The sequence below is a fragment of the Engystomops pustulosus genome, chromosome 5 (assembly GCF_040894005.1).
Source record: "Engystomops pustulosus chromosome 5, aEngPut4.maternal, whole genome shotgun sequence".
Lineage (NCBI taxonomy): Eukaryota > Metazoa > Chordata > Amphibia > Anura > Leptodactylidae > Engystomops > Engystomops pustulosus.
This window is the reverse complement of record NC_092415.1, coordinates 26,054,173-26,065,673: the sequence shown is the minus strand read 5'-3', so window position 1 is coordinate 26,065,673 and position 11,501 is coordinate 26,054,173.

The following is an 11,501-nucleotide window of genomic DNA, read 5'->3' as shown; positions in this document are numbered from 1 at the left end:
GGACGCAGTGATACCTAATGTGTTTATGATTTTTACTGTTTTTATATTTATATCAGTTATGTGCAAAGTGTACATTGTAATGAATGGGTTAAAAAGAGACAGTCTCGGGTCATGGCGACTGATTGCCACTCCCCGATGACGTCAAGGGGAGCAACGGTTGTCAACAAGATGGCTGCCGCCGGCAGCTTTGCCTTTTTTTTTGTAAAGCCGGGACATAAGAAACAAAAAGAAGCGTAGATCCTGCCATAGGGGGCGCACACCAGTATGTGAGTGTGCTTGGTTTACAATCCTTCATCCGGATGGTAGATGTCCTTTAAAGGGTAAATAATTTAAAGCCCGTGAGCCCTCTACATGTACCCACACCCCACGCTGGTGACAGTTGTGAATCGCGTCCTCATTAGCATAAGTCTCCACTCTCGTGCCTCCGCGGTGAGCCGTATACCCTAGCGCCTGCGCAGTTCGCTGCTCGGTAGCTCGATACACCCGGCAGCAAACTTTGCATGTGCGGAGTCTCTAGGCAGCACTCAGGTACACAAACTACAGAAATTGTCAAAGATCAGCTACAATCAGACTAAAATCTAAAATCTTTGTCTGACCCAAAGCTGTCATAGTAACGGATCACTGCTCCCTGATGACGTCACGGGGAGCTACGTTCTAAGCCAATATGGTTTGTATTTCCATTACTGTCCATATTCATGCTATAGGTAAACATGACCCCTTGTGACCTTATTAAGGTCAATTTCATAAAATGCTAGTGGAGCAGGGTGACCTGGGTGCTGGCACATTATAAATAGGTGAAAGGGAATCTGTGACTGTAATTCACTGATCAGTAGAGATTAGACGGCATGGCGCCAGGGCGACACTACTGGATTATTATACCGGTGCTTCTATGTATACAGAACATGGAGCCTTATTTTTTCTTTCTTAAAGAATATCTACTACCAGGATGAAGGGTTGTAAATCAAGCACACTGACATACTGGTGTGTGACCCTCTGGCACTCATCCTCTCCACCAGCACTCATTTTAAATCCGTCGATGTGAACAGTTATCTGGACTTCCACAGTGCACACCACACCCCATGGCTCCGCAACATCCCCTACGGACAATTCAAACGCATCCGAAAAAATTGCTCAGACACTACCACCTTCATCAACCAGGCCAATATCCTCAAACAAAGGTTCAAGGACAAACACTACCCCAAACAACTAGTACAGGATGCATACACCAAAACACTATCACTCACCCAGAACCAATGCCTTCAACCCAGCAACCCAATCCCCACACCCCACCAACAACCGAGCAACAAAACTACCCCCCCATTCAACTTCATTACAACATATAACACCAGCCATAGCAATATCAAACGCATCCTGACCAAACACTGGCCCATCCTACTCAGTGACCCCCACCTCAAACTCTCCCTACCCGAGCGACCATCAGTTACCTTCAGACGTGCCAGAACCCTTCGTAATATTCTCGCCCCCAGCAAACTCAAAACAACTACAAAAACCCAACCTACCACTTTCCTGACACTCAAAGGATCCTATAAGTGCGGCACACCTAGATGTCTATGTTGCTCTAACATTCAGCACAAGAGAAAAACCTTCATCTCCACCACCACAGGCGAGTCCTTCGAAATTGTCTCCTTCCTCAACTGCCACTCATCTTACATCATTTACCTTCTGGAATGCCCATGCAACCTGCAGTACATTGGCAGAACCACCCAGGAACTACACATCCGTATGAATAACCACAGGTCCAACATTACAAATGGCTACCTGAAGCACAGCGTTTCGAGCCACTTCGCTCTCAAACATGGCAAGGATTTCAGCGACATCAGAATTACCCCGATTGAAGAGATACCCTCCACCACCAGCAATAGATTTCAGAGACTTCGCCAACGAGAATCATACTGGATCTACAAATTGGACACCCTTTCCCCCGCTGGCCTAAACGATATGGTTGAAACATCATTCTAATCTCGCATCTATATCACCCCTTCCCCTGGATTCCATTATGATTATTCCCGACTACACACTTACTAATAACCTTTTGTTAACATCTTTCTGCTAACCATGTTCCATATTACGTCCATGTGCCTTCACCATCTGTTTTTTGATTCCCACACTGTATTGTACTTTCTGTATTCATTTAGATTTATTTTTCTTTTCTTTTTTTATTATTATTATATTTACCATTTTTTATATATATTCTTGTGTACATTTCTTTGTATTTTTGTATCTTTTTGTATTTCTTTGCATTTTTTGTACTTTGTGGTTTTTGTACTTTTTGTACTTTGTGTTCACACCCATATCCATATGTATAATTAAGTAATTTAAGTTCACCAACTCAACTCATCATATCATATTTCATCATATATATTCCATATATATTTCCTACCATTGATGCCATCGTCACCCATCTATTCACTTATCTAATAACTTATCCAATATCCTCAATACCTAATATTCATTCATTATGATTCATCCCGATTCTCCCAATACAACTAAACGGCTTCATCTATCTATAGACCTACATTCCACTCTATGCCACACAATTCATTATCTATTCCTACCCCTTCATCCCCTTTTATAACCCAAGTACTCATTGACCTTCCCTAGAGAACATTATCACCATTAAAACTCCCGTTCTGCCACCATACAATCACTTTAACTCCCTTTCTGCCACCATACAATTACATCATCCTCCGTTTCCACTCTCCGCTCTGAGACCCGCGCAGGCGCACTGCCTTCACACCCTTCAAACGCATCTGCCAAATCAATAAAAAACCGCGTGTCTTCCTGGCGCGCCTTCACTCCATCCCGCGCCAGTGACAGCATGCAGCCCTCTTCCCCGCTACACTGAACGCAGCGGTAAGTTTCTCTTCACACCAACACCCCCTCCGGACCTCCTTTACCCCCGTTCTTCACCCTTCCATCGCTCTCATTTAAACTCATTTATACCCATCTTCCCTCCACCAGGATCGGACCCCTAGGCAGCACAGCATCTGCCACAAGCAACAGCAGGCCTTTCTGCAGGTACCCTATTACCTACACCTATCCCTGCAGTCACCAATCATTCCCATATCTGTCTGCCAACTCTTTGTACATACATTTATTCATCCATCTATTTATCTATTTATTTATTTATATATTTAATGGTATTTTTACTATCTTATTTCTTTTCAATACACACATAGTTGTATACATATATCTATCTTTATATTTTCATATATATACCTACACTATTTATGTGTCGACCCAATGCCTAATGTTGAATTTGACGTTCATCATTTTTATAACCCTGTTTTTATAACCCTGTTCTTAACCTCTGTGTCTTATACTTATATATATTTTACTAATTACTAATTACTAACCAGTTTACTCTATATGTCTTTTTCTGTCTGTTTTTACCATGCAACCCCACAGTGTTTGACCTGATGAAGACGCCAATACGGTGTCGAAACGCGTAGTCACAGTTCTAATAAAAACTAAAAACTCAATACATTTAGGGTGTAGCGCGTCTCACTACTCGACCCCGTTTTTTCCTCCATTTCTGTACACATCTGGATTCACATCCAGTTCCGGGGCGAAACGCTGCAACACCACCCTAACACCTCTTTCCCGTTTTTTGTGCATACATTTTTGGCGCCTAGCTCTCGAATATCCCTTGTTTTTCTCTTCCCTTCCTAATATACAGAGACACAGACATCAGCTACACATGAATCTGACATGTTCTGCTATAACATGGCTGCCTGGAGCTGCTGTATCTCTCCTATACACACACATGCACACACAGGCTGCAGGGGGCGCCAGCACCAGGAAGCACATCATTATACAGCCTCACATCATTATACAGGCTGTCAGTCAAGCACTGGGGGTGTGGCTGTGCCTCCCACTCATGAATAAGCTGGACAGCTTGAATATGCTAATGATTCATTGGACATTTCACAGGTCATTTGCATACAGCTTTAGGACCTCATTGCTTAGGTTTACAGGCATGTAGAGGGACAATGAAGGGATAGAGGCAATGCTCTCTAATGGCAGTTTATGAAAATATATTTAGTTTAGGGGGGTTATTTTGCATGACGGGTTCTCTTTAAGGGGTAAATAATTTAAAGGTGTTTAAAGAGGATCCTGTTCTCATTAATTGATGGAGCAGCATGACACCCGCCCCATTCCTGATGCTCATCCTGCAACTCCACCCATTAGTGAGAATGGGACCGCTGTTCTTTGGATCGCTAGGGGTTTATTCTCGTGGTCGCTGAGGGTCCCAGAAGTCAGACCCTCACCAATCAGCTTGTTGTGCCCTATGCTGTGGGGATAGGGGATAACATGCTTACTTGGTACAACCCCTTTAATATATTGACCCCATAGAGCAGGAACCTATCCATATCTGAGAATAGACAGAGACGACATGTAGCCAGTCAGGGCATTCCTGCTAGGGACCCGGAGGACCCGGATATAAGCAGTGAGGACACATGAACAGACTGGGAAGACATATGAGAACCTAGACACATACAGTAAGTGATGACATACTTATCTGAAAAGCCTTTATAGAGACAAGAATATCACAGTTTTACGCGTTGACGGGAAACAAACTGGACCGAACTATTCATGATTTTCCCGTACATCGCTACAGCATATGACGGTGCTATATAAATAAAACTATATTTCTATTATTATCATCCCCTTTCACATAATAGGGATAAGTGACTGATTGCCCTGGAAGATCCATATAAGTTAAAGAGGACTTGTCACCCCTGAAAAATACCCCCACCAAATATGTTCCCCCTAATCCTGTCCCCAGACCCTTTATATTTATTACATTTTGATTACAATTTGTGTGTGAAAACTTAGTTTTAATAAATAAGAGGTCGGATCGTCGTACAGTTCCCCGGGCAGTTGGCCGTATTCATGGGGGGGGGGGGGGGGGGGGGGGGAGACCGACACACCCCCTTCACGCCCCTGTCAATCAGGGACCTGTAAGAGTAGCCGGCAGCAGCGCATGTATTGTGCCACCGCTGCCGGCTCTATGCGATGCGGCACGCTGACAGCGGCTGCAGAGGGGCTTATTCACCGAAAATTCAACCGGCGCTGAATGTAAATGCATTTTCAACTGAGCATGATGCAGCTGCTACCTAAAATGTCTTAGGACAGCCCAAAATGTTTGCAAAATGTTAAATACCTGCCGCCTATGTTAACTTTATCCACACAGAAGCATCCACCCCTCCGTAGGGCCAATAAGCAGAGGCCTTCCGGCTCTATAGGTTAATCCACTTTTATATTATATGTAATATACTATACATTTTGCGGCTCATAAGATATATAAAGTTTCTCTTTTACATGCACAGACCAGACTGAAAGCCCCTGACGGCCCCATCTATCATCAGCAATGGTTAGAGATTCCTCGCCTGTAAACAGGACGGTGTGTCCCCCGCCCCCCATGTGCTTCCACCAAGGTACTTTCCGTCTTTTCAAGTTCATTTGACCTTGTGGGCTTCCCCTCATAGCTACAAATCCCCCAGTTTATGCCTGCAGCTGGTAGATGCCAGGATGCTCCGCTCCTCCGTCTATTTTCAGCTCCGCTACATTCCTGTACAACGTGGAGCCGTTGACCTGTTCATTTTCTGTCTTCCTAGAATAACTTGTGGCATTGCAGGAAAACTTAATGTAGATCTGTTCAACCTAATAGCACGTGGATGGCAGTTCCCTGAAACAATAATTGTCCTAGCAAAGCTACACTGACAAGCAGTGATGGCCACCAACTCCAAAGTAGAATTTTTTTCACCATTCTTAGGCAATCAGTGCCAATAGTTTCCGCACAATACCCCGTACCCGCCTCTTATGGCTCCAATCAAGCTGATTTTATTACTATAATTGGATCTGCGGCTCCTTGGGGTCACTAAGAAGATATACACCAGATATGCATATTAGGTTCTGGACTGTCAAGTAAACTATAGCCTGGCACCACCCATGTGATGTAGTGACCCTGAGTGGGGTCTCTCCGGAAAGTTATCCTGGATAACTCCGGTGCTACAAGGGAAGAGTGGCCATCTCATTCCTGCTAGTCACTGCTGGTGATCTCAGTGTCCTGTCTGAGTAGGGAAGGTTGAGCAACTAGGCCACTTACTGACCTTAATTTTGCACTATGTTGCATGTCAACATTAGCTCACCAGGGCCTGACCGCGCTGTGGGGAAATCGGGATTCCCTGGGACCGTAGAGTGACAGAAATATGTCATGGTTGCTCCGCGAGAACAAGCCTCGTCCACGCCTATCAGGGCCAGTGGGGAGAAGCAAGAAAAGTGGAAGGCTGCAATGTAGAGAAACAAAAGTTTCAACATACGATAGACATCACTTTTTAACCCTTCAATAGTAGGCATGATGTACTGCAGGTGTCAATACTACATTTAAGCAGTAGGTGGCAGCAAAGGATAGTTATTAAACATGATAGATGTCAAAGAGGGGAAACTCTAGCCTTACAGGAGAAGGAAGCCTAAAGGTAGCATGGAAGAGCTGGCCTTTGCAGTCGACCAGGAGACTAACTGGAGCTAAATTTAGTGATGACCTGTCCACCAGGTCATTACACAGGTTAATTATAATATTTTTATATTCATGTCCTTTAGCTGTTATATGGTACTAGGCAGGCTTTCTTTATTGGTTGGCAGCCAAGAACCTTCCAGATTGGGTAACCCAGAATTAATAACACCTCTGGGGTTTTGTGGGGATCGAAGTGGTGTAGCAAAGTCAGAAAGAGTAATGGAGAAGCAGTATGTTAAGCGAAATTGCAAGTGGTGTAGTAGAGTCCAGTGTGCTGAGCAGTGAAGGTAGGGAGCCAGCTTGCAAACCTTTATTGCAGAGCTGCAAAAGTCTGTTCCAGCCCCAGAGTTAAGTGGATATTTAGTATTAAGTGGACAGCATCAAGCCTGAGGAAGCCAACTGGGCCAGAGTCTCAGCCTGCTACTAGAGATTGAGCATTTCACGAATAAACAACTGTAAGTTGGATACCATCTTGGTCCTCGTCTTTAACTGGGAGGACAGTTACCAGCCAGGCGGGTCCCATTTGGATCCTAACAGCTGTGGTATAGTGGAAAGATCATCATCAGCCTAGGGAGCTCCACCGTGACCACCCAGCTAGGGCTCACTTGCTTCCTGGGTATCAGAAATGTAGCAGCCCCAATAGTCCCCCCACCTGTTTTATAACATCACCCATCAATAGTTCTGACCTGTATTAAAAAAAGACTAGTAATATCTAAATTTAGAGATATAAGGCGACCATTGCCCTGTGCTCCCACGTCTCACACTTTATGAGCCAGGAGATAATATTTCTTTCCGATAGCACGCCCATAAAAGAGAAATGAAATTAGCTGTATCCCTCAACAACATCTCTAACCAGACTAATAAAATGTAATTCATCTCAGATCCAAGGGTAATATATCCTATGCTGCCACCGTAGCACATCATTAAAGTGTAAACTGGATTATATTTGAAGCCTCATAAAATATGTTTTATACTACCCGCTGACACAGATATCTGTGAAGCAACACCACAGAGGGGCTCCGGTAATGCCCCATAGCACTTATGGCTCATTAGCATAATTATAAAAGTTGATTTTAAAAGGAAGGAGGCCATGGATAACAAATATAAGAATATAACCACAGTCACATTCCCTGGATCCATGAGCTTCCGGCAGAGGTAAAAAGCGTGGGCGCCAACATCTTAGCTTCGATTGCCGCTCCCCATAACATCATCGGGGTATTCATGATCTGTTGCTATGACACATATGGGGCACATTTACTTACCCGGTCCTGCGCGATCCCCGAGGCGCATTGTCCGACGATCATGCACAGCTGCCGCGATTCATAAAGATTGTGCGCCCGATTTCCTACATGTGTGGCTTCCCCGCTCAGGTCCGCTGGAGTTCACCATCTTCTTCCCGGTGTATGTAAGTGCATGGCTTGCGACACAATTTTGTAAGTTAAATCCCGCGGTTTGTCTGAATCCGTCGGATCGTCCTCACCAATCTGATACTGTTGACCTCTCCTGAGGATAAGCCATTAGCATCAAATATGACCCTTATATGAGTGGACAACCCCTTTAAATCTTCTCCAACTCCTTGCATACTTTTATAGGTGTTTTCTAAATATTTTGTGTAAACGTCTGTTGTCTATTATGTTATGTTATTATGTTATGTGCCCCTCTATATTCCCCAGTAGGGGATAGTAGTAGGGTTTTTTCTTTCTCTCTTCTGTATATTCTTATGTTAAAATAAAAGTGTAAAAATTCACTGCCCCCCAGCTGTATGCGGCAGTACACAGGCTGCTTTTGTTTCAGCAGAGATCCAAATTGAGACTTTCCGGATTTCGTAAATCTTAGTACAGAACGTCCTCTTGATCAGAGAGTGACATAGCCGCCACCTCTAAATATGGCAACTTGATGCTGCCCTCCTGCCAGTCACCTCGGGCAGCCTGTGCCTCCTGCCAGTCACCTCGGGCACCCCGTGCCTCCTGCTAGTCACCTTGGGCACCCCGTGCCTCCTGCCAGTCACCTCGGGCACCCTGTGCCTCCTGCTAGTCACCTCGGGCACCCTGTGCCTCCTGCCAGTCACCTCGGGCACCCCGTGCCTCCTGCAGGGAGGTTCATGTTGCTGTTTACTAGAAAAGCAGCTCAGAAGTTCTTCTACTTCCCAAGTATTGGGGGTAAACAAGTAAAATATTGCACAATGACACCATCTTCTCCATACACCTCCGTGTTCATCCAGCTACAGAACAGAGGGATATACAGGGTTATTACTGTACGCATACGACTGTAAGTGGACGCTTGCCAGGGTACATGGAGGCAAAAGAGGTCACTGCTCTCAGATACTTCACCATAATCGCCTTTATTTATGGCCATGAAGGTTACGCAGGGGAAGCGAATCAAGATTTACCTAATTCTTCCAAGAAATTGTCCTTGTTTGCACTTTGGAATATAATGTGGTCGAGGATATAAAAATATCACTTAAAAGGATTGTCAACCACACTTAAAGGTATTTGTTGATTGGCGATGAAACCCATGTAGATGAAGTCCTGTTAAAAGAGTATTGGGGCTTATTAACTAAGGCCTCTTGCACACTAGCGTTGCGTTTCACGTGCGGGTGCAATGCGTGAAAAACTGACGTTTTTGCTGCGTTTTTGTTCCATTTTTCCTAAAGAGTAATTTGCGTTTTTGTTGCGTTTTCGGCGCATTTTTGACGCACGATTCAATGGGAGACTCGAGCATATTTCAAAGGGACCATGGTTTGGGATTAAAATGTGTTATTTAATTGAAAAATAATGTCTTCTTATAATTTGCAAACATCTGCGATCTATTCTTCACTGTTCCGCGCGTATATTATCTCCCGACAATTTAGCAGATGTGAAGAACAGTGAAGAATAGAATAAAATCATTGTACACAGTGAACACAGTGACCACAGGATCATTTAAGATAAAAACACAGTGCAGAACACAGTGCAGAATAGATTACAGATGTTCGGCACATCTGCTTACTTGTCGGGAGATACGCGCGGAACGGTGCGGCCAAAATAGCATGTGAAGAACAATATATATGTGTGTAAAGAACACATTGCAGATGTTTCCATACATCTGCAATGTCTTCTGCACACATATATATTGTTCTTCACATGCTATTTTGTTCGCACCGCTCCGCGCGTATCTCCCGACAAGTAAGCAGATGTGCCGAACATCTGTAATCTATTCTGCACTGTGTTCTGCACTGTGTTTTTATCTTAAATGATCCTGTGGTCACTGTGTACACTGTGTACAATGATTTTATTCTATTCTTCACTGTTCTTCACTGTGTTTTATTAATTAAATGATCGTTCGCGAGCAGGGGAAATAATGTTATTCTGGTCACCTAGCAACCCTTACGTTAAAAACGCATTGCACTCGCATTGCACTTGCAATGATTGCGAGTGCAATGCGTTCTTGATGCATCTCCATAGACTTGAATGGTGCGTGAAAATTGCGCGTGACTCGCAAAAATAGAGCATGCTGCGATTTTGACGCGCGTGCAAACGAACGCAAGCACGCGCGTTGAAAACCACGCAAATGGAGAAAGACCCATTGCATACAATGGGACAGAGTGCAATGCGAGTTCTGAGCGTCAAATGCACGCGCAGAACTCGCGCGTGAAAAACGCCAGTGTAGAAGGGGCCTAAGGGTCGCCAATCGCACTTAAGTCGGGATGTTTGCTGTTTTTGGGATTTGCACAGGGGTTTGCGCTGGGATGGGATTGTGGCACACCTGCACTTTGGGCGCGGGTCGTCGAACGATCAGACTGATTTGGACTGAGCACAGGATTTAAGTTTCAAATTTTTTTCCAAGACAATGCACTTACATACACCAGGAAGAAGAAGGTGAACTCTGTAGGACCTAAGCGGGAAGCGACACATGCAAGATATCGGGCGTACAATCTTAGTGAATCGCGGCACAGAGCATTATCATCGGACAATGCACTTTCTGTGAACTCCTCTGACCTAGTAAGTAAATGTGACCCATTGGGGGTCATTTACTAAGGGCCCGATTCGCGTTTTCCCGATGTGTTACCTGAATATTTCCAATTTGCGCCGATTTTCCCTGTATTGCCCCGGGATTTTGGCGCACGCGATCGGATTGTGGCGCATCGGCGCTGGCATGCACGCGGCAGAAATCGGGGGGCGTGGCCGAACGAAAACCCGACGGATTTAAAAAACATTTAAAAAACAAAAAGTGTCGCGGGACTTGCACTTCACCAGGAATAGGCCGGTGAACTTGAGTGCATTCCAGCGGGCCTCGGGGAACTTCAGCGCAGCAGCAACACCTGGTGGACGTCGGAGGAACTACCTTAGTGAATCCCGGCCGGACCCGAATCCACCGCAGAGAATGGGCCGCTGGATCGCGAATTGACCAGGTAAGTAAATCTGCCCCATTATCTTCATGAACAGTTTTAGCCCATAGGGAAATAGAATCCACACTTGATACTATTTCCTAGTGGAGCAAAGGACCTCAGATGATGCAGGACCTTTTGCCACTGGGAGAACTGCAAAGAGAAGACAGTAAGTACCTGTCTAAGGTCTGTAAGGAACATAATATAGATGAAAGGAGATCTACATTCAAGATCCATCATGATAAACCAGGAGCACTTACTTGTAGATCCCGGCACAGTAACTGTGGTGATCTTCCTTCAAAAATCAACGTTACCAGATCCCCTCGGTAGTGTAGCTTCAGAGGTTGTCACACTGTAAGGGTCCATTCACATGCGGTATGCCCGCCGTGTGCTGGAGAGGAGGAGGTGGCCCCTCCGCCCTCCATAGAGAATAGCGGCGCACGGCCGCACACACGCCAAAAGATAGAGCATGCTCTATCTTTTTGCGGTGTGTGGGCCGGATCAGTGCCACACATGTGTGGCACCGTATCTGCGCCGCTATTGCCGTCTATGGGGACGTACATGCGGCCGCAAATTTGCGGCCGCATGTACGTC